The sequence below is a fragment of the Bos indicus genome, chromosome 5 (genome assembly GCF_029378745.1).
Source record: "Bos indicus isolate NIAB-ARS_2022 breed Sahiwal x Tharparkar chromosome 5, NIAB-ARS_B.indTharparkar_mat_pri_1.0, whole genome shotgun sequence".
NCBI lineage: Eukaryota > Metazoa > Chordata > Mammalia > Artiodactyla > Bovidae > Bos > Bos indicus.
The window spans coordinates 45935453-45957509 of record NC_091764.1 but is presented as its reverse complement, the minus strand read 5'-3'; the positions used below and the strand labels follow the sequence as shown (position 1 = coordinate 45957509).

At 40.4% G+C, this 22057-nt stretch overlaps 1 long non-coding RNA gene across 2 annotated transcripts in view; it reads right to left on the bottom strand.

The window, feature by feature from the left end:
- LOC139183126 (uncharacterized) overlaps window positions 1–22057 on the bottom strand; it is a 154513-nt gene that overhangs the window by 118738 nt on the left and 13718 nt on the right. Inside the window, exons 3-4 of one of the 2 annotated variants that reach the window (XR_011566609.1) lie at window positions 14358–14557; window positions 13431–13460 (exon numbers count right to left, since the gene is read on the bottom strand). This is a non-coding gene — a long non-coding RNA (uncharacterized lncRNA). The remainder of the gene's footprint in view (window positions 1–13430; window positions 13461–14357; window positions 14558–22057) is intronic. The other variant, XR_011566610.1, reaches the window with a different exon arrangement.

The window sequence follows — 22057 nt, the reverse complement described above, 5'->3', positions numbered from 1 at the left end:
TTATATTGTATGCTATCTTAGATTAAAATTTTCGACAGGGTTGGATAGGTGCCTTTAAATCTAATAGGCACTGGATCATGTTTCCTGAACTGCATTCCCTTGAACATTAGTAGCCACGAATACTAGAGGCTTTAGGATGAAAGGGTCCATTTCCAAAGTTTAAAGACCACTTCATTTTCAGTGCTCCTTTGTATGAGGCATAAAATTGTCTAATGCTGAAAACACCTGTCATACCTATCATAAAGAATCATGTTTAACTGCAACTTAGTGTATCTCTAACTTACTTTACTTTGAAGTTCAAAATTCTTGTAACAATCCACAGGCCAAGTAAGACTTAATAACATTCCACATCTTAGAAAAGGAAACACATGGCTGGGTAGCTAGGTGATCTCCCTCCTCATAAGTTCCTTGCCTCGATTCTCTCCTGGTCATCACCAGGAGGATCTTTCTGATACACCACTCTGATTTTCTCACTCCTCCACTGATTAGGATTCAGGTATGTTGCTGCAACAGAGATATCAAACAGCAGTAGCTCAAACAAAACAGAAATTTATCTTTCTCTCACCTAATAGTCTGTACATTAACAGTTCAAGATTTGAATAGTTCTGCCAAAAAGACAGAGACCTAGGTTCGTTCAGCCTTAGTCCTCTGCCATATGTAGGCTGTCTTCCCATCCACATGGTCCAAAGTGTCTCACCTCTATGTCTATATTCCAGGCAGTCGGAAAGAGGGAAGGAGTAGAGAAGAGAATTCTTCCTTTCAAGCAAGCTGAAAGTTGCATTTACAGCTTCTGCTCATATACCATTGTGAACTTCACTGCTTAATTCCACTGACCTGCAAAGAAGGCTGGAATATGTATTTTTTTCCTGACTCTGGTGGCCACTGCTATAGAACAATGTTCCTCTGGTGTAGGAGAAAGAAAGAATGGATTCTGGGGAATAGCTAATTGTTTCTGCTGCTCATATGACACCCCATTTGATCCTTAGCATGATTTTTTTGAGGCAAAGATTTTTATGCCAAGTTTCCAAGTGAGAAAATTAAGGCTCAGAAAACATAAATAGCATTGTATAAAACAAGAGACAATGAGAAATCATTCATAGTTTGCATATTGTTACCATATCAAAAACTGTTCATTTTACCTCCTTCTAAGCTATTAACAAGGTAGCCTATACAGTTACATGGATTCTGAGATGAGATTCCTGAGTCAGAGACAAAGAACCCTGTTACTCATGGCACAGCAGGCAGCACAAGCTTAATGGTCTCTTGGTTCTTCTTGCCCTGGAATTCCATGGGGCATTAGAGGGTGGTCCAGGGAGATGGTGCCATACAGTGACTTCACATCACAATTGAGGAAATCCAACTTAGGAAACTTCAACAAAGAGTCTAAAAGAAAGCTGTCCAATCTTCGCTTTGGAGGAAAACATTTTCTTTAGTATGACCTTCCCTGATGGCTCACTGGTAAAGATGGCTCACTACTGTAACACAGGAGACTTGCAGGAGACACGGTTTGATCCATGGGTCAGGAAGATCCCCTGGAGAAGGAAATGGCAACCCACTCCACTATTCTTGCCTAGAGAATCCCACTGATAGAGGAGCCTGGTGGGCTACAGTTCATGAGGTTGCAAAGAGTCAGACATGATTGAGTGACTAAACAATGACAACAATTTTCTTTAGTATCCTAGTAAATAATCAAATCTCTCTACCATGGAAGAGAAATAATCTCCAACATGTTTCCTAGTGATATAAATATCCTTGAAAAATAGCTCAAGACAGGTAAAAAAAAAAAAAAAGGTGGTCAGTCTCTCTATTGACAAGGCATGCAGAAACATGGGAAACTCACGAGAATTTTCTACCAATATATTGCTATTTCAGTGACAATAATGGCGCCTTTCAACAAGTCTCCCGTAGAATGCCACTATGCCTCCATCATGGCAGTTCTTACTTTTCATTGCATTTGTTTCTACCTGTGGCTCTCCACATGAGAATGTCACTTCCTTGGAGGTATAGCACATGGTTTTTACTTTTATATCCATAGCACCTAACACATTTCTTGAAATATAGAGCATGTTCAATAACTAGTTTCAATTAAGCTTTTTGTCTATAGTATATTAGAATGAGGTTTACTAAGAGATAGAAAAAATCAGCAAACATCATGTGTTTACTGAATTCACTTAAGGTTTCCTTTGCCTAAATCTCAGGATGGATGGTGAATTTTCATGACTCAGGCCTCTAAGACCACTCCCCTGACTGCTCTATAAAAAATTTCACTCCAGATAAGTCATCACAGAACTTTTCAATATCTGATGATGTCATCCTCTTTATTTCCTTACATGTTTCTTGTCAGGCTCCCCATCTAGGATATAAATGCTATGAACCTATCCAGTTCCTTACTATATCCTTACAACCTAATACAGTCTTGGACTTCTAACAGGAATTTCATAAATATTTTTGAACAAATGTAGGAATAAATTCATCAAATATTTCCTGAGTTCATACCATTTGCTAGGAACAAAACATTTTATACTGTCTTAGCAGCTCACAAGGACTACCATTACTTCAGGGGGCTAATATAATTCTGTACCAGGGTTGAGTGGCAGGATTGCTTTTGTGGGGGCAATGTGCTTCCAGTTCTCATGGCAGGAATTCTACTGCCAGCTTGGGCTGAGTCATACACAGCTGCCCTCCCCTGTCCTTGCTGACTAAGGTGCCCTGTGCCAGCAGGCAACTTCAGTACCTTCCCCTCCCAAGTCCTCTTCTCACTCCCAGGGTGACCATCTTCTTACTGGGCATGCTCAGCTCTAGTCAAGTAGCCTCAGAGACCTTCCTGATCAATTCTGTGAGTCCCACAGATTCGAGGACACTGTGCCCTTCCCATGAAGATTAGCCCCTAGTTCCTGGGTTATTTTCACTGGACCCTCTCTTACCATTCCCTGACCTTTCTTTCTGCTTGTCCTACAGCAATCTTGCCCATAAAGTCTTTCCTAGGGATCCTCTGGGGCTTCCCAGGTGGCTCAGTGATAAAGAATCTGCCTGCCAATGCAGGAGATGCAAGAGATGTGGATTCCATCCCTGGGTCAGGACAATCTCCTGGAGGGGAAAATGGCAACTCACTCTAGTATTCTTGCCTGGGAAATCTCAGGGACAGAGGAGCCTAGCAGGCTATAGTCCACGGGGTCACAAGAATCAAACATGACTTAGTGACTGAGCACAGGGATCCTTTGAGAAACTCCATGAAGTGTCAGCACTGTTCTCTGAAACAAAGTAGTCAATTTGTTTGACAAGGATGTATCAATACTCATTTAGCTCATTACTCACTCACTTCCAAAAATAATAAAACACAGAAAAATGTCAATACTGAACAATAAAAATAGTAAAATCTCTCAGAGGGGAAGGTCATTATAATTCATTTAAACACTGACAAATATTGATACCAGTGGTGAGTGTGGAGATGTGGCATGAGGAGAATGACCAGAAGGAAATGACTGGTATATCTAATTTTTCAAACCACCATTGATTCTAAATGAATTATGATAGGAGAGATTTATACATGATGCTAGGTTAAAGGCCTAATAGTAACATATATTAAGTTATTTCCTCAATTTTATAAATGACTAAATTACCTCAAAGAAGTCAAATAATTTACCCAGAGTCATTAAGTAAGCTTAGAGTCAATTCAGGTTTTCCAACTTTGCTGTTAAGTCGCTTCAGTCGTGTCCAACTCTGTGCAACCCCTTAGACGGCAGCCCACCAGGCTCCCCCATCCCTGGGATTCTCCAGGCAAGAACACTGGAGTAGGTTGCCATTTCCTTCTCCAACTTTATTTCCATTGAATTTGTCTCCCTCAGAGATTACTGCAGCATTGAGAAGATGGAAACTAGAAGAGCTAGAAATAGAGAGCTCAGGTGAAACAGAGGGTTGAAGTGTAAGTTCAAGGCTCAAGTGGAGAGGCACTGGGAAGCATGTAGGCCACGACAGGCGAAGTATTCATGTGTATTTTAATCACACAAAACAAGGTTCTAGTCAACGTTGAATAGCCCTCCAAAGTCTCAATCATTGAAATGTAGGCTTATTTAAGACTTTTTAAATGGAAAACAATTTATGTCCACTTTAATTAAAAACTGTGCCAGTTATAAGAATCATTCAAATATCAGTTACATACAATTTGTGTCAGAGAATGAGCATCAGAAAAAAAAAAAACCTCCAGTAAGAGATCCTTGGAACTCAAAAACACATTTCCCCCTGAATCTTATTAACCAGAGTTAAAAGGGAGCATTTTTAAAAGAGAAAGATGGTAACAATAACCTGGTGTACGAGACAGCAAAAGAGACACTGATGTATAGAACAGTCTTATGGACTCTGTGGGAGAGGGAGAGGGTGGGAAGATTTGGGAGAATGGCAATGAAACATGTAAAATATCATGTAGGAAACGAGTTGCCAGTCCAGGTTCGATGCACGATGCTGGATGCTTGGGGCTGGTGCACTGGGACGGCCCAGAGGGATGGTATGGGGAGGGAGGAGGGAGGAGGGTTCGGGATGGGGAACACATGTATACCTGTGGCGGATTCATTTTGATACTTGGCAAAACTAATACAATTATGTAAAGTTTAAAAATAAAATAAAATTAGAAAAAAAAAATAAAAGAAAAGAAATAGAAATCTTAAGTAAAACTCTGAGTTATATGGCCCCTTAAAAAATTTCAATGTTTTAAAAGCTCAATTATTTTGAGCTCATGTTTGCCTATGTAATGAAATGAGTGTTATTTATGACAACATCCAGAAGGACAGTTCTAAGGGGTTGGCTTTATTACTGTACATTAATTAAAACTAATTTGCCATTATTCTCTAGTTATTCTTTAGCCTTTTTCTAAAGATTTTCAAACAGACACATGTACACACACACACACACACACACTCCTCTTCTAGAGAAGAAATGTAAAAAATATTTCACCTTCATCATATCCTATCCAGCTTCCCCTGTAGCTCAGTTGGTAAAGAATCTGCCTGCAATTCGGGAAACTGGGGTTCGATTCCTGGGTTGGAAATCCCATGGAGAAGGAAATGGCAACCCACTCCAGTATTCTTGCCTGGAAAATCCCATGGACAGAGAAGCCTGGCCCGCTACAGTCAGTCCATGGGGTCTCAAGAGTTGGACACAACTTAGCGACTAAAACACCACATATCATATCACCTGAGAAGAATCCTGACTTCTAGTTTTCAGAGAGGAAGGATCAAAAGATAATAAGGAAAAGCAGGATCTAACTGCCCTTGCATAGTCAAGGCCAATGCAAAAAGATAATGCCTACCTTTTCCAGTATTAACCCTTTGTTTTTGCTCTTAAGAGGGTTAGAGGGTTAGAATAGCTTTTAAAAAGTATCCAAGGCCCTGAGTTTTTCATTTTGATGTTTGAAGCTATGAGAAAATATATGACTCAAAGCTCAATACTGAGAAAGATACTATTTCAACTTAAACAGGGCCTTAAAAAGAGGCCCCTTTATTTCCATTTCTCATGGATTGTCGAGATTTACATTCTCTTTTCCCCGTTTAATGGCAACCTGGCATCAAAAATGTGGAGGATGCTCTAGCATTGTTGCCATCTAATCTGATATGCAGTTTGCTGCTGCTGCTAAGTCACTTCAGTCATGTCCGACTCTGTGTGACTCCACAGACAGCAGCCCACCAGGCTCCCCCGTCCCTGGGATTCTCCAGGCAAGAACACTGGAGTGGGTTGCCATTTCCTTCCCCAGTGCATGAAAGTAAAAAGTGAAAGCAAAGTCGCTCAGTTGTGTCTGACTCTTCGCGACCCATGGACTGCAGCCTACCAGGCTCCTCTGTCCATGGGATTTTCCAGACAAGAGTACTGGAGTGGGGTGCCATCGCCTTCTCCAGATATGCAATTTACAAACCAGCAAAAGTATAGAATGTGTTGTGGGAAAAAATTTTGTTGCAGTGACAGCCATCCTTTACCTGGTATGAAGCGAAAAGGCTGGATTCTGTTTCATTGGCAAGAAAAATTGTGATTATCAGGCTGTGTGTATGGAGTCAGCCTTGATTATTCCTGTCTGCCAAGTTAAGAAATTACCCTAAACTTGCATCTGAGTCGCTTCAGTGGTGTCTGACTTTTTGTGACTCTATGGACTGTAGCCCACCAAGCTCCTCTGTCCATGGGATTCTCCAGGCAAGAATACTAGAGTGGGTTGCCATGCCCTCCTCCAGGGGATCTTCCTGACCCAGGAATTGAACCTGGGTCTCCTGTATTGCAGACAGATTCTTTACCATGTGAGCTACGAGGGAAATAGACCCAATTGATAGGACTCTGCTTGAAATCATGAGAAAAATAGTTGTAAATTTATTTTCTAATTATCAGAAAATATCGGAGAAGGAGAATTGACTCTAGAGACATAGATGGCCTAATGGAATAATTAAAATTATAATTAAATAAAACCAAGTCATCCCAAGGCTATTAATTCCTATAATTCCCCCCAGGATTTTGGTTGCATTTGAGGGACGGAGGCTGAAGAAATTACTTTTCAGGATTTTCCAGTGTGAAGGAGTCCTCCACACTTTCAGAACTAAGAAAGGCTGCTGCTGCTGGTGCTGAGTCACTTCAGTCATGTCCAACTCTGTGCGACCCCATAGACGGCAGCCCACCAGGCTCCCCCGTCCCTGGGATTCTCCAGGCAAGAACACTGGAGTGGGTTGCCATTTCCTTCTCCAATGCATGAAAGTGAAAAGTGAAAGTGAAGTCACTCAGTCGTGTCCGACTTTTAGCGACCCCATGGACTGCAGCCCACCAGGCTCCTCCGTCCAGGGGAGTTTCCAGGCAAGAGTACTGGAGTGGGGTGCCACTGCCTTCTCCGGTAAGAAAGGCTAAGAAAAAGTAAATACCAGGGCAAACAAAGGAGATATTACACCCCTCCCTAATTAGTCCTACTTTACCATCAATGGCCACACAGCCATTAACCTTGTACTTGTCACTGTCAATGTCCTCATCTTGAGAATTTCTGGGACAGTAACAACATGCCTCACAGAGTTGTTAAAAAGGTCAAATGACACCATGTATAATAAGTGTTATGGGTACATTTGGTGTTTAGTATCATCATTTAAAATTTTTTTAATTTCTTAGAGAAGTATAGTTGATTTACAATGTTGTGTTAATTACTGCTGCACAGCAAAGTGACTCAGTTATACATATATATTCTTTTTCATATTCTTTTCCATTATGGATTATCACAGGTTATTGAATATAGTTCTCTGTGCTATACAGTAGGATCTTATTGTCTATCCAGTATCATCATTAATATATGTAATGAATCAAATGGGAAAATAAACAGTATTCTAAAAAAGCTGAAGAAGATATTAAATTCACTGAGCTGGGTGATAAAGATAGAAGCGTTTCTGTGTAGAGTTGGAAGTTAAAATTGGAAAAGCCTCCATGTACACTGAGAAGGGGACTCTGGAATGGAAAGAGAGGGTGAGGCCTCGAATAGCTTCTTCTCTCCTATTAAGTGCAGACTCCAAAATGTCTGTCATAGGTAAGGAATACAGTAATTAAAATGAGGGAAGTCTGTGAAGAAAGGAGTTTTCATTCCATGGGCCATATAAGCCATTCACCCAGTTTAGAAAGTGACCCAAAGGACTCTTAATTTCATATCCCTTTTGTTATTGCTTAAAAATCAATAGCTTCCCATTCACCTGGATGGCTAAAATCACAGTGATAGATGATAAAAAGTGTTGACAAAGATGCAGAGACACGAACCCCATACACTGCTATGGCAATGTAAAACAGTGCAGGCTGTGTGTGAAACAGTTTGGGAATTCTTCATAAGGTTAAACATAGGGTTACAATTACACTTAACAATTCCTTCCTAGGTGTATGATCAAGGTAATTGAAAACTACATATACAGAAAACTTCTGTGAGCATTCTTAGAGGCAGTATTCATAACAGCCAAAAAGCGGGAACAACCCAAATGCCCATCAGCTAATGACAGGATAAACAGAATGTGGTAAATCCACACAATGGAATATTATTCAGCCATAAACAGAAATGAAGTATTCCCCTTGGAAACATGATGCTGAACGAAAGAAACCAGATGCAGAAGTCCACATAATGCATGATTAAATTTATATGAACTGTCCAGAACAGGCAAATCAAGACAGACACAGAGTAGTGGTTGCCAGGAGACCAGGGGATAAAGGAGATGAGGATTGTCTGCTAGTGTCTATAGAGTTTCTTTTTTTTCTGAAGTGATAAAAATGTCCTGGAATTAGAAGGTGGTTGTGGTTGTACAACTTTGTGAATGTATTAAAAACCATTACATTTTATAATTTAAGAGGGTGAATTTATAGTGTGTGAATTAGATCTCAATTTAAAAATTGCATGAGAGAAAAATCAATTGCTGATTTAACACATTATACGAAATTAAGTTGAAGGCAAATGGAGTCTTAAGTTTTTACAAAGGCTTTAGTGAGTCTACATGTGTCACGTAATTCCTTTCTATGCTTTCGTTTTCCTTATCTGGAGGAAGAGAGGAACAACATCTGTCACCCATATTTGTGATAAGGCCTGAGTGTATTTTTGAAAAGCCTATGTTTTCCAGTAAAAGGTGACATACAAATATAAGGCAACAAATACAGGAAATGGTGAACACTAGGTAGCTTTAAATAGAGTCACAGTGTGGCAGTCGAATCTTAAACACACAGGCAGGTATTCATTTCCCGCAGCCAGGAAGTGGCACATGTGGTGCTTCGTGGCTCCAAGGGGATCAGCCACAGGGGCAAAGCCTGGGACACACACACACAGCTTTGAGATTCAAGCACTAGGTTATCATTCCAATTATCATGGTGTCCTGAATATTAAATTCTGTCTTCAAAATAAATAATCTTGACAAAATCATCAGCCCTGATGACTCATTTAGAAAATAATACACAACAGTCTTCATCTGGCTAGGAAGAAAACTGGTGCTCATGAGGTGCTGTTCAGATCACTTTTGGTGCAAGCAAAGGGATGGAGGGTGAGATCCTCTTCCTTCAGATGTTTTTCAAGGCAGCGGACAGGAAGAATAAGATACTAAAATGTGAAAAGGGTACCTTAGCTCATTTTCTAGGTAGTAAACATTGTTAGCTTACCGTTCCTCAGAAGACAGACACAGTCTAGGAAGGGCTGTGCCTTGAATCCTGAGTTTCAAACAACCATCGCAAATCCTGGCTGCCTATCCTTAATTCACTGTAAAATTACTGTAATTACTTAATTCACTGTAAAATCATAGTCTAAGAAAAGAATCCTCCTGCTCCTTAGTCGAGATTTACACAAATGGGTCTAGGACTCCTACTGTGTAAAACCCAAAGCAAGGAGACTCTTGTTCCATGGCTTCATTGTGCCACCCTCACCCCTCACTGCTATGCAGGTGCTATGGAAGAGAGAGTGAGTACTGTGTACCTTCATCGGGTAAAAACATGCCTGCTTCCTACACCCCTAATTTAAACTCAGGCCACCAGATAAAGGAGAGGTAAGGCTGAATTACATGTTGGACAGAAAGACCCTGGACCTAGTGGCCCAGCTCTTCACTCCAGTCCTTTCCTCCTTTTGAAACGGCCAGAAAAGCAGAAAGGACAGACAAGCTAAGACTGATGTGGAAATCTAAACACACATGATGAAACTAAATATTTGTGTCTTTAGGGAAACTTTCTCTTCTATTTCCCACATTCCCCTCTCATCCCACAGAAGAAGGAACTTCCACCAACTATCTCAGAAATGCCGTAAAGGAAACGTCTGTTCTTCCCAATCCCTCTTTCCTTAATCTTCCTTATGGAAATGGAAGTGATTAATAATCTGACTGGTTTATTTGCCTCAAGCCAAGAGACAGGATCCTACTGTCATCTCGGATACCTGAAAGCAAATTGAGGTCTGGGTTTTACCAATGCTGGATATCTGTATTCAATAGTGGCAAACCTCCTCTGTGATCCAGTTCTCACCAGTTGATGATAAGAAGCTAAAAGGAGGGCAAAAATCAAGGATTTGGGGGTGTGAGGTATGGGAGGGAGAAGGGGAAGAGAAGAGGCAAATGGAGCTATTTATGATTATGTGACTTGCATATCGTTTGAAACTGATTAGGTTCAGCAATGCTGAACAAAATCCCAAGTAACAATGGGTTAAAAAGATACACATTTACTTTCATTTCCCTCAAATACTATTCGGAGATAAGTTAGCCAGGACTGGGAATGCTGCCCACAGTTATCAGGGACTAAGAATTTATTTTCAACTTCATATCCTAGATGTATAGCTTCTATTTTCAAGGTCACCATGAGGTTGCAAGGTAGCCACTGAAGCTCTAGATATTTCATCCACAATCCAGACAACGGAAAAGAGGATGGGGCCAGAGCAAAGGACATGCCTCCCAGGTGAATCAGAGGTTCCCTGGGAACCCCACCCACAGTGTCTGCTTCCATCTCACTGGCACCTCTGGCTGCAAGAAGCTGGGATGTGCAGTCTATTATCTCGACATGGTGCTGGCAAAATAAAAGCATACCAACCATGGTGTAGGTTAGGAAGGTAGGTAGGGAATGACTGACTAGTCCTACAGGGCAGAGGAGAAGATGGAAAGGGAAGTTAAGACCCACTCCCCAGTGTATCCAGAACACAAAAGAACTGGCAAATTTTCTTCCCCTGTGATCTAAAGATAAATAGAAAATTGATGGATTTCTCTGAATAAAATAGGACCACCACTCTATGACACATACACATGCAAAAACAGATCCATCTTTCATGGATAAATGCAAAAATAGGAATATGGCTATGGAGGAAAATGCTTCCCTTCAGAGCTGTATCTTCCAGTCAAATATCATTTTGTGTACATGTGTATATCAACGCAGCCCAACCCTACTGAGGTCCCGTTATAAAAGTCAATAACCCAAGTTCGTTCCTGGGATATTCCCAAAGAACAGGTAGGGATCAGCACTTCCCTGGATCCTATCGGTGGCATCACAAAATTAATTCTTCAAATCAGTATGTGCTGGGGGGGGCGGGGCAGTGCATCCGGGAAAGAAGCCTGAGCATGGAGGCCAAGCTTCAGGAACAATGGAATACAGACAGACCAGACAGGACAGGCCATTGGGAACACTGTGCAGAAAAATTCCCGCCACCTCTGCCAGCTCCTGAACTGCCTGTGCAAGGGGATTTCTACTATTACTCCATCAGCTGGTTTATCTTGCCAGAATGGCATGTTGAGAGGAGACTATTTACTTGCCAGTTCAATCAGTCTCTCTGGCTACTTGATATAGCAGTTTTCAAAACATAAAGTTGAAAAACAAATGTTAAAGCTTGGCTTATTCTTTTCAGGAAGATGATGAATCATTCTATAGACAGGAATAACAAAGATTCCTGGGAAGAAATACAGTGGAGAGGCTGCCATGATAGCCTTTGGAGGAGGCACTGGGACTCCTTTCGTGATCTTTGTCCCAGAATTCAGGGACCATTGCTCTGGAACTATAATACAGATACATTAAAATTGTTACTGGAAGTGTTACACACTTATGCTGTGCAAAAACTGACCATTTTCAAATGGGCAAATGCAAGGGCAAACAAAGTTTGACTATAAATCCACAGAATGATGATTATTTTTTCAAAAAGACACAAAACCTTAAATCTGCCTAACAATGATTTTACCTTAAAAAAAACTCAGTTGCTAAGCCTTAAAATTGTATTTACTACTCCTGTTGGTTTTTGATAACTGTTAAAAGTGAAAGTCGGCTCAGTCATGTCCGACTCTTTGCAACCCCATGATCTGTAGGAATTCTCCAGGCCAGAATTCTGGAATGGGTAGCCATTCCCTTCTCCAGGGGATCTTCACAACCCAGGAATTGAACCAGAGTCTCCTGCACTGCAGGCAGATTCTTTACCAGCTGAGCAACCAGAGAAGCCCTGTAAATGCAGGTGTTTTTAAGAGCAGCAGCTTCTGAACTCAGGGTTCTCATTATTCAAGGGATAATAGTAAAAATCCTGCTTTCATGTACTTCAGGGTCCTCAGAGGCTACAATTGCCAACACAAATAAAAATAAATAAAATAAAACAAAGTACAACCCATCTCTGATAATACCTTCAGCATCCCTGTCACTTAAGCAACAGAAACTCTGTGCCTCAAGTTCTTGGGGTCATCTCATGGTTCAAGTAGGATGCCGGATCTCAGGCCCTGGTGTCTCCTAACTCTCCAGATATCAGCAAGAATTAGTGCACTGAAGCTTCCTCTTGGTCACACCCAAGATTGTCCTCAGGCATAAGTATCAGAACTTTTTCTCTTTGCATTTGGCTAAATACCAATTGTCCATTTGCAAAAGGAGTGGTTTATGTAAATGTAATTGATGCATTATATCAGCAAATGGGTTACTTGCAAGGATGTCCCACTGCTTAAATGCTTGCTCAAGGGAATTCAGTAACACTGACTACAAGGCAGAGTGAGAGCTAAGGTTTAGATCTGCCCACATCTACCCACAACTGATTTAGATTTGTCCACATTTCCTTTTTGATTCAAGAACGCCAGCCTGAGGGCTGGATGGAGGTGAATGAGACAGTCAGTTACAGAAGCTGGCCCTTTTCTTTCCCGGAAATTGAGTTGTCACCAGTCAGGTTAGAACACAGGAGCAGGAAAATCACCCTAGTCTCTTCTTTTTAATGGAAAGGACTTAGTTGTCTTGTAGAAAACTTGCTTTAAAAATTGATGTCTCTGAGGCTGAGATAAACAGGATAAACTGAAGGGGGCAAGGAGCAGGGGTCAGCAAATGTATTATTGCCAGTTTCACACTTACTAGATGTCTGAACCTTCCCAGATTTCTTAAGCTCTCTAAACCTTAAGTTTTCTCATCTCTAAAATGGGAGTCTTGGTGGTATTTCAATTTTTGGAAAGAAAATGTTTCATACGTAGCCTTGAAACAAAGAGCAGAATGCCTAATAAATTGTTAAATTTTCTTATCTCCCCTCAAGAGGGACATTCGTTAATAGATTAGAAGATATATTTTAGTAACCATAGCATGCCTTGTGGAAAATCCCATGGACGGAGGAGCCCGGAAAGGCTGTAGTCTATGGGGTTGCTGAGGGTTGGACACGACTGAGCGACTTCACTTTGACTTTTCACTTTCATGCATTGGAGAAGGAAATGGCAACCCACTCCAGTGTTCTTGCCTGGAGAATCCCAGGGACGGGGGAGCTTGGTGGGCTGCCATCTACGGGGTCGCACAGAGTCGGACACGACTGAAGTGACTTAGCAGTAGTAGCAACATGCCCTGAAATGCTCAGTTTTACCTCTGACTTATTAAATGCTTATATAATGATACTTAAATCAGAATCACATGGAAACCTTGTTGTAAATGCATTGTCTCCCCATATCAGGAGGTTGGGATTCAGCAATTTTGACAAGGAATCTGCATTTTTTTTTACCAACCTTGCTGATGATTTGGAGGCATGTCCAAACCTGAAACCCAACAAGTTAGGGCAATATCAGTATAATACCAGAAAAGAGTCATTTTGATTTACTCTAATAATGTTATCATTAAAGTAGATTAAAAGATACATCCAACCAGTTAATAAAATTACAAATCTAGGCTTTAAAAAATGTAAGTACTGCTGAAATCTCTTAGTGATTCAATTTAGCTAAGCCATGAAGTAGAAACTGTAAAGCTTCTTGATTTCACAGATGGTAAAATTCCAGTTCAAATGTCATGCCTCTCAGTGAAACCTCCCTGACAGTCTCATCCTCCTGTGTGGGATTAATTAAATCTCTTGATTTCTGGCTGTTAGCAAATTGTATTTAGATTCACTGTTTACATGGCCCTACCTACCATGAGCTTCTGGAGGGGGAAACACTAACCACTCGATCGATCTTCTCCCCTTTTCCACATAGTACCAGGCACACACGAACCATTAAGTAAATGAGTACTGAATTTCACCATAAATTTCTTAAACTAACTTACACTTATTTTATAAAACTAAGAATATGTAGAAAATTTAGATGTAACTACTGGCAGCATTTTGATATATTTGTTTGAATATGCAAGTCCATTCATCTCTTTAAGAAAAGATGTTTCCTAATCTCAAGTTGTTTCTCCTACGAAGGAAAAGTGAAGCAATTTGCTTAAAAACTTCCCCCTAAGTTAAATACTGATTTAGCAACTCTTATTAATATAATCCCCTCTTCTCTACTGTGTAACTGTTTTTAAATGGATTGGCAATGGATGAATAATAAGCAACTCCTTTTACAAATATTTAAAGACACCATTCAAACAAAACAAAAACCTCTTTCCACATCGATGTAGTGAGGCCTTAATTATTCTTCCTAAGCACACAGTATTATAAAACATGGAATACATACACTCAGTTTACCTCCTGCTGAAATGACATGAGAGAAGGTTCTAGTGAAGTGCTGAAGGGCACCGGTAATTGCTCCCTCACTTGTTATGCCTCTAAATCAGCAGATGAGCCAGAAGCAAAGTGGCAGCAGTGGCAACAGCATTGGGTTTTGCGGAGATGTGGCTTCCGTGAGCTGTTCCCTCTCCTTAGGGAGCTCACAGTCTGTGGAGGAGACAGATACGTGAAAAATTAATTGCCAGGTAAGGTGAAAAACGCCTTGTGGAAGATACAGAGCTGTGCTATGGGAGAGAAGAAAGAGGAAAAGCTGCCTGAGGATCAGGTCTGATAGACTGGAAAACATCTGACTGGGGTTTTAAAGGGTGAATAAGAACTCACCCAGAGATGTTCATAAGGTTAGGAATTATGTTTACTGAGCTTGCTTTTTTAGGCAGTTCAGGTCTGCACCCTCAAAAAGAGTCTTTTAAAAAGTTTAACAATAATATATGAGCGTATGAGCCAATAAAGGATCAGGGAGAATACAGTCACCCCAGCAGATGCTAACAGCCCAGCAATAAGTTTAGATCACATAAAATCTAGGTATACTCATGAAAATGCAGGCAGCAGGATGACCAGTTTACCAGTAGAGGAAAAAGGAAAGACACATTCATGAATTTTCCCATTTATAGTCCAGAGACACACTATGCTGTTTTTAAACAGCTGTTGTAATACACAAGATTTTATTTAGACCACATCACCTTAATTTTTATTTCTGCCTCATTCAGCTCAATGTCGGGACATTTGTTGGAGTCATAAATTGGGTATTTACTTAGATTACTTAGCGACACCTAGTGGCAGACACTGGGACCAAAGGCTACTTTAGCAGTGAAGCTTGTGCATCTATCTTCACATTTTGCTCCATGAAAGCCCTCATACTCCAAGTGTTCTTTTCAACTCATTCTAATGACATGCAGTGGTTAATTTTATGTGTCAACCTGACTGGGCCAGTGGGCTTCCAGATGAAAAATTATTACTGGGTGTGTATGTAAGAATGTTTCTGATGAGAATAACATTTGAATCAGGGCACTCTACAGTAAAGTAGATCGCCCTCTCCAAAGTGAGCGAGCACCATTTCTTGAGGACCTGAATAGGAAAAAAAAAGGCAGAGAAAGAAGGAATTATCCCCTTTGCTTCCTGTCTATCTGTTTGAACTGGGACTTTGATCTTCTCCTGCCCTTGGACTGGGGTTTATATTATACCATCCGCTCCCCTGGCTCTCAGGCATTCAGACTCAGACTGGAATTATACCACTGGCTTCTCTGGGCCTCCAGCTTGCAGACAGCACATTGTAGGACTTCTCAGCTTCCATAACTGCATGAGCCAACTCTCCATAACAAATCTTTCCATATCTAAAGCTATATACACAGCTATATATCTTACTGGTTCTGTTTCTTCAGACAACTCTAATGCTAGATTCTAAAGCAAATCCATGCAAGCAGCTTGACCTGAAATAGAAGTGATAAGAGAAAGAGAAGAACAACAAGGATGGAGAGAGGAGAAGAGACCTCTGGTTGAAACTGAAGAACTGTTTTAAAGTTGCAGAAGAGCCAAGGTCAGTTATGAGGGTATTTATTATTTGGCCACATTCATAAGAAGAAATGGGGCTTCCCAAGTGGTGCAGTGGTAAAAAGTCCACCTGCTAATACAGGACATGCAAAAGACATGGGTTCAATCTCTGGGTTGGGAAGATCCCCTGGAGTAAAGAATGGACAACCCACTCCAGTATTCTTGCCTGGAAAATCCCATGGACAGTGGAGTCTGGTGGGCTATAGTCCATGGGGTCACAAAAGAGCCAGACACGGCCTAGCACACAGCACACACACACACATAACAAGAAATAGAGAGAGAAGGCCATCTGCTGATTCAGAAGATGTAATGAGAACCTCTGGCAGTCTGAAGAAGAAAGACTCAATATTTTGTTCCTATCTTTTCCACTCAGATTTGAGAATATAGAATAAACATATCTATGATAATTTCAAAGTCCAAGATACATTCAAATGTAGACTTTAAAAAAATTATTTTCATAAATTATAAAATGCCTTTCACACATCTCAATCTCTGTCCCCTCTGTCCCTTCTTTATTCACCTTATCACGTCCACTTGCTTTTCCCACTAAACGGATGTCTTGAGATGTGAACATTAATCTCATTTAGAGCAACATTCAGTGTTGCTCTAAAAATAAAGCGGTGATTTGCTACCCTGGCATATCCTGTCAGAAAACCAATCAATCTACCAAAGTAATAATGAAGCAAAACAAGTACAGTCATTAGTAAAATGAATTTTAAAAACAAAAGTATAACAAAGTTATGAAGTGAGGGTGCGTGTGACAACTTTACATGAGTTGAAGGTCTGAATCCTAGACAAATCTCATCCAAGGGTTCTGTGGGAACTCAAACAAGAAGCTGCTGCCTTAAATCTTTGAGAAAACACACAGAAAAGGAATAATGTTACAAGACTGGACTCAATTTAAAAAACTAGAACAGATTTCTGAGAATGCAGACCAGGGAACCCTCAACATGGTTTTATTGGTTAGTCCCTAAGTCATATCCAACTCTTTGCAACCCCATGGGCTTTATAGCCTACCAGGCTCCTCTGAACATGGGCTTTCCCAGGCAAGAATACTAGAGTAGATTGCCATTTCATTCTCCGAGGGATCTTCTCAACTCAGGGATCAAAACTGCGTCTCCTGCATTGGCAGGTGGATTCTTTACCACTGAGCCACCTGGGAAGGCCAAGAGGAGCTGGCTCTGTTTTTCATGGTCCAGTTCCCTTTCCAACAGTAGGGTTCATCACGTATGTGTTTAGCCCTTTATGTTTCTGGGCCCATAGGAACTTTATCTGAAACATTAGGAGCTACTTGCTCCTTGGAGGTGGAATTCAGAGATGGTGCTGTGTGGAGCAGCCTTGATTCTGAGGTCCAAGTGTTTTGTGGGCACCTGGGTGAACTGAAGTGTTTCTGAGACACCAAAATACCAGGCAGCAAGACTGATTCTAACCTCTGCCTATTGAGGGTGTGTGGCATCTATCGGTCTCCATCTCTTTCCCAGAGGACTGAGGAAAGTAGGGAATGACCATGAGGATTCTCCACATTTTTAGAGGATCTTCCCAAAAGCCATGAAACATGGCAGTGGGATTTCAGGCAGGTGTGGGAGATATTTGGAGGAGAAGAGAAGCATTGTATTGTGTCCTAAATAAAACTGACATGAAAGTCTTTATTTTATGAAAACCTCCTGTTACTTATATTTTTAACATTTAAGAAAACAGTGACAAAAATCAGATACCTGTTAATATTTAACAGCCCTACTTTAAAGTGGTGCTTTATCCTAAATAATACTGGGCAAGTAGCAATCATTTATTAATATTTTGGTTAAAAAAACCTGATATTTTCAAGTTGTTGCAAAAATAATTAACTGTTAAAATACACATTATAATACATGGATACTTAATCCCAATCCTTACATGTCCTTACCAGCAAAAGATAATATGGTTTTATTTCCTCAGAACAGAGTCTGACCTGTGCTATCTTTTCCCATGGAGTCACTTTGAATAAAAACGTGCTTGACTGAATGGCAATACAAAGTTGAAGTATTTTGTCGTTGTCAACATTATTAACATCAATAACATTTATTAAAATCAATGTATGAATATACTACAAAATGTTTCAAAAATAAGATAGATTAGTAGATACATGGGAGGAATAATAGATAGAGATATGTGATAGTGGAAGTAGAGTGCAGTGTTTATGGTAGAACCTAGGTGGTGGGTACATGGGTGTTCACTTTAAAATCCTTTGAACTTTGTTATATGTTTTAAAGTTTTCATAATGGTATATTGGGAAAAAGTCAGTGGGAAGCAAAACAAAATAGTTCTATGATTAAAAAAATTAATGTATGGGATTTCTTCAGAATTATTTTACCAGATATTCATTTGATAAAGACAACTACAAGAAGTCTTTCCTAATATTGACAATAGTCAACACAGCTTGACCTTCATGAAAAAGGAAGGATATATATGTGTTTATCTGAATTATCAATATATATGTGAATGTATTTACCTGGATTATCTATATGTAGGTATACACTTGCATATACATGTATATATATGTATGTGTGTACATATGTATTAGAGAATACAAAGAATGAAGGGGTGATAAAGAATAAGATAGGAGGAGCCAAGATGGCGGAGGAGTAGGACGGGGAGAACACTTTCTCCCCCACAAATTCATCAAAAGAGCATTTAAACGTCGAGTAAATTCCACAAAACAACTTCTGAATGCCGGCAGAGGACATCAGGCACCCAGAAAAGCAACCCAACTCTTCAAAAGGAGGTAGGAAAAAATATTAAAAAAAAATAAAAAAGAGACAAAAGAGGGAGGGACGGAGTTCCGTCCCGGGAAGGGAATCTTAAAAAGAGAGAAGTTTCCAAACACCAGGAAACCTTCTCACTGCCGAATCTGTGCCGAGCTTTGGAAGCACAGAGGGCAACATAACAGGGATAAAAAATAAATAAACAATTAAAACTCGCAGATTGCGAGCCCTACGGTAACTCCCCCAGCAGAGAAGCAGCGCAGATGCCTGCATCCGCCATTAGCAAGCTGGGGCTGGGCAGGGAAGCGTGGCGTGGGCTGCATCGCTGAGAGTAAGAATCTGGCCTGAATACCCTGAGAGCTATCTGAGCGAAATAATTTGGGCTAGCAAACCAGACTGTGGGATATCTACCACGCGAAAAGCCAGCCCTAACCTAAGACCGCCAGGCCCGCGCACGGAACAAAGGACTGAACAGAGATAGCCGGCTGCAGATCTTCCCCCTCCGGTGACAGGCAGCCAGAGCCGGAAGGGGGCAATTGCAGCCCCAGAGAGACATTATCTATAAAACTGTAAGCAGGCTTCTTTGCTAACTAAAACTTCTTGGGGGTCTGGACGGTCAACATCTGCCTGAGAAGGTGCGCCGGTTTTACACCCAGATAACCGAGTGGCAGGGAGGTGATAAGTCGCAGCATTGGGGCTCGCCAAACACCTCATCACCTGAGCTGCTCAGACCTGGGAAGAGCACAAAACGCAGGCCCAACTGAGTCTGCGCCTCTGAGGACTACCCGAGTGCCTGAACCTGAGCGGCTTGGACCTGGGAGGTGCATGCAGCCCAGGGCCAGCCTCGGATTGTTCCCGGTGGAACAACCTAGAGTCCGAGCAGTGTGGACAGGGAGGCTACACGCGCCGTGAGCGGGGGCAGACCCAGGGTGGCTGAGGCACTGCGAGCCCACGCCAGTGTTATTTGTTTGCAGCATCCCTTCCTCCCTCCCCACAGCGCGACTGAACAAGTAAGCCTAAAAAAAAAAAAAAAAAAAGTGTCCTCCACCGTGCCCTTTGTGTCAGGGCGGAAACCAGATACTGAAGAGACTAGCAAACAGAAGAAGATATAACAGAGGGAAACGCCTTGGAAGCTACAGGCAATAGATCAAAACCCTGTGGTTACTACGGACTACATAGGAAGGGGCCTATAGATCTTGAGATATATAAATCTGACCAAGGAACTAGCCAAAAATGAACTGAACCCACAACACCCACAAAAAAAACCCAAAAAAGTCCTAGATATATTTTTATTATTTTTACGATCATTTTTTTTTTTTTAATTTTTAAGTCCTCCATTGTTCCTTTAATTTTCACTTTTATAACCTATTACTTTGAAAAAAAAAGACCCTATTTTTTTCTTCTTCAGCAAACTTCATATATATATATTTTATAATTTTTTTACCTTGTTTTTTTTTGTTTTGTTTTGTTTTTGTTTTTGTTTTTTTCTTCTTTTCTTTAACATTGTATTTTTGAAATTCCAAACTCTACTCTAGATTTTTAATTTTCGCTTTTTGGTATATGTTATCAATTTTGTACCTATAGTTTTTTTATATAATTTCTGTGACTTTTTTTTTTTTTTCTTCTTCTCTGTTTCTTTCTCTTCTTCTTTTATATAACATTGTATATCTGAAATTCCAAACTTTACTCTAGATTTTTAATTTATGCTTTTTGGTATTTGATATCAATTTTGTACCTGTATTTTCTTTATAATTTTTGTGACATTGTTCGTATTTGTTTGTTTGTTTTCTCTCTTTATTTTTCTTCTTCTTCTTCTTTTTCTTTTTTTAACATTGTATTTTTGAAATTCCAAACTCTACTCTAGATTTTTAATTTTTGCTTTCTGGTATTAGTTATCAATTTCGTACCTGTACTTTCTTTATAATTTTAGTGACCTTGTTTGTTTTTGTTTGTTCGTTTTTTCTCTCTTTCTTTTCCTTCTTCTTTTCTTTAACATCGTATTTTTGAAATTCCAAACTCTACTCTAGATTTTTAATTTTTGCTTTCTGGTATTAGTTATCAATTTTGTACCTGTACGTTCTTTAAAATTTTCGCGACCTTGTTTGTTTTTGTTTGTTCGTTTTTTCTCTCTTTCTTTTCCTTCTTCTTTTCTTTAACATCGTATTTTTGAAATTCCAAACTCTACTCTAGATTTTTAATTTTTGCTTTCTGGTATTAGTTATCAATTTTGTACCTGTACTTTCTTTATAATTTTCACGACCTTGTTTGTTTTTGTTTGTTCGTTTTTTCTCTCTTTTCCTTCTTCTTCTCTTTAACATCGTATTTTTGAAATTCCAAACTCTACTCTAGATTTTTAATTTTTGCTTTTATGTATTTGTTACCAATTTTGTACCTTTAAGGACCCAATCTTCAGGACCCATTTTTCACTAGGGAGTGAGATTACTGGCTTGACTGCTCTCTCTCCCTTTGGACTCTGCTTTTTCTCCACCAGGTCGCCTGTGTCTCCTCCCTAACCCCTCTCTACTCTACCCAACTCTGTGAATTTCTGTGTGTTCCAGACGGTGGAGAACACTTAGGGAACTGATTACTGGCTGGATCTGTCTCCCTCCTTTTCATTCCCCCCTTTTATCCTTCTGGCCACCTCTGTTACCTTCCTCCTTCTTCTCTTCTCTGTATAACCCCGTGAACATCTCTGAGTGGTCCAGTTGTGGAGTGCACATAAGGAAGTGACTACTGGCTAGCCCACTCTCTCCACTATTGATTCACCTCATCTCATTTGGGTCACCTCTAACTCCCTCCTCCCTCTTCTCTTCTCCATGTAACCCTGTGAACCTCTCTGAATGACCCTCACTGTAGAGAAACTTTTCATCTTTAATGTAGATGTTTTATCAATGGTGCTGTATAGAAGGAGAAGTTTTGAAACTACTGTAAAAATAAGACAGATAACCGGAAGCAGGAGACTTAAGTCCAAACCCTGACTCCAGGGAACTCCTGACTCCAAGGAACATTAATTGACAGGAGCTCATCAAATGCCTCCATACCGACACTGAAACCAAGCACCACACAAGGGCCAATAAGTTCCAGGGCAAGACATACCAAGCAAATTCTCCAGCAACAAAGGAACACAGCCCTGAGCTTCAAGATACAGGCTGCCCAAAGTCACCCCAAAACTATAGACATCTCATAACTCATTACTGGACATTTCACTGCACTCCAGAGAGAAGAAATACAGCTCCACCCACCAGAACACCGACACAAGCTTCCCTAACCAGGAAACCTTGACAAGCCACCTGTACAAACCCACACACAGTGAGGAAAAGCCACAATAAAGAGAACTCCACAAACTGCCAGAATACAG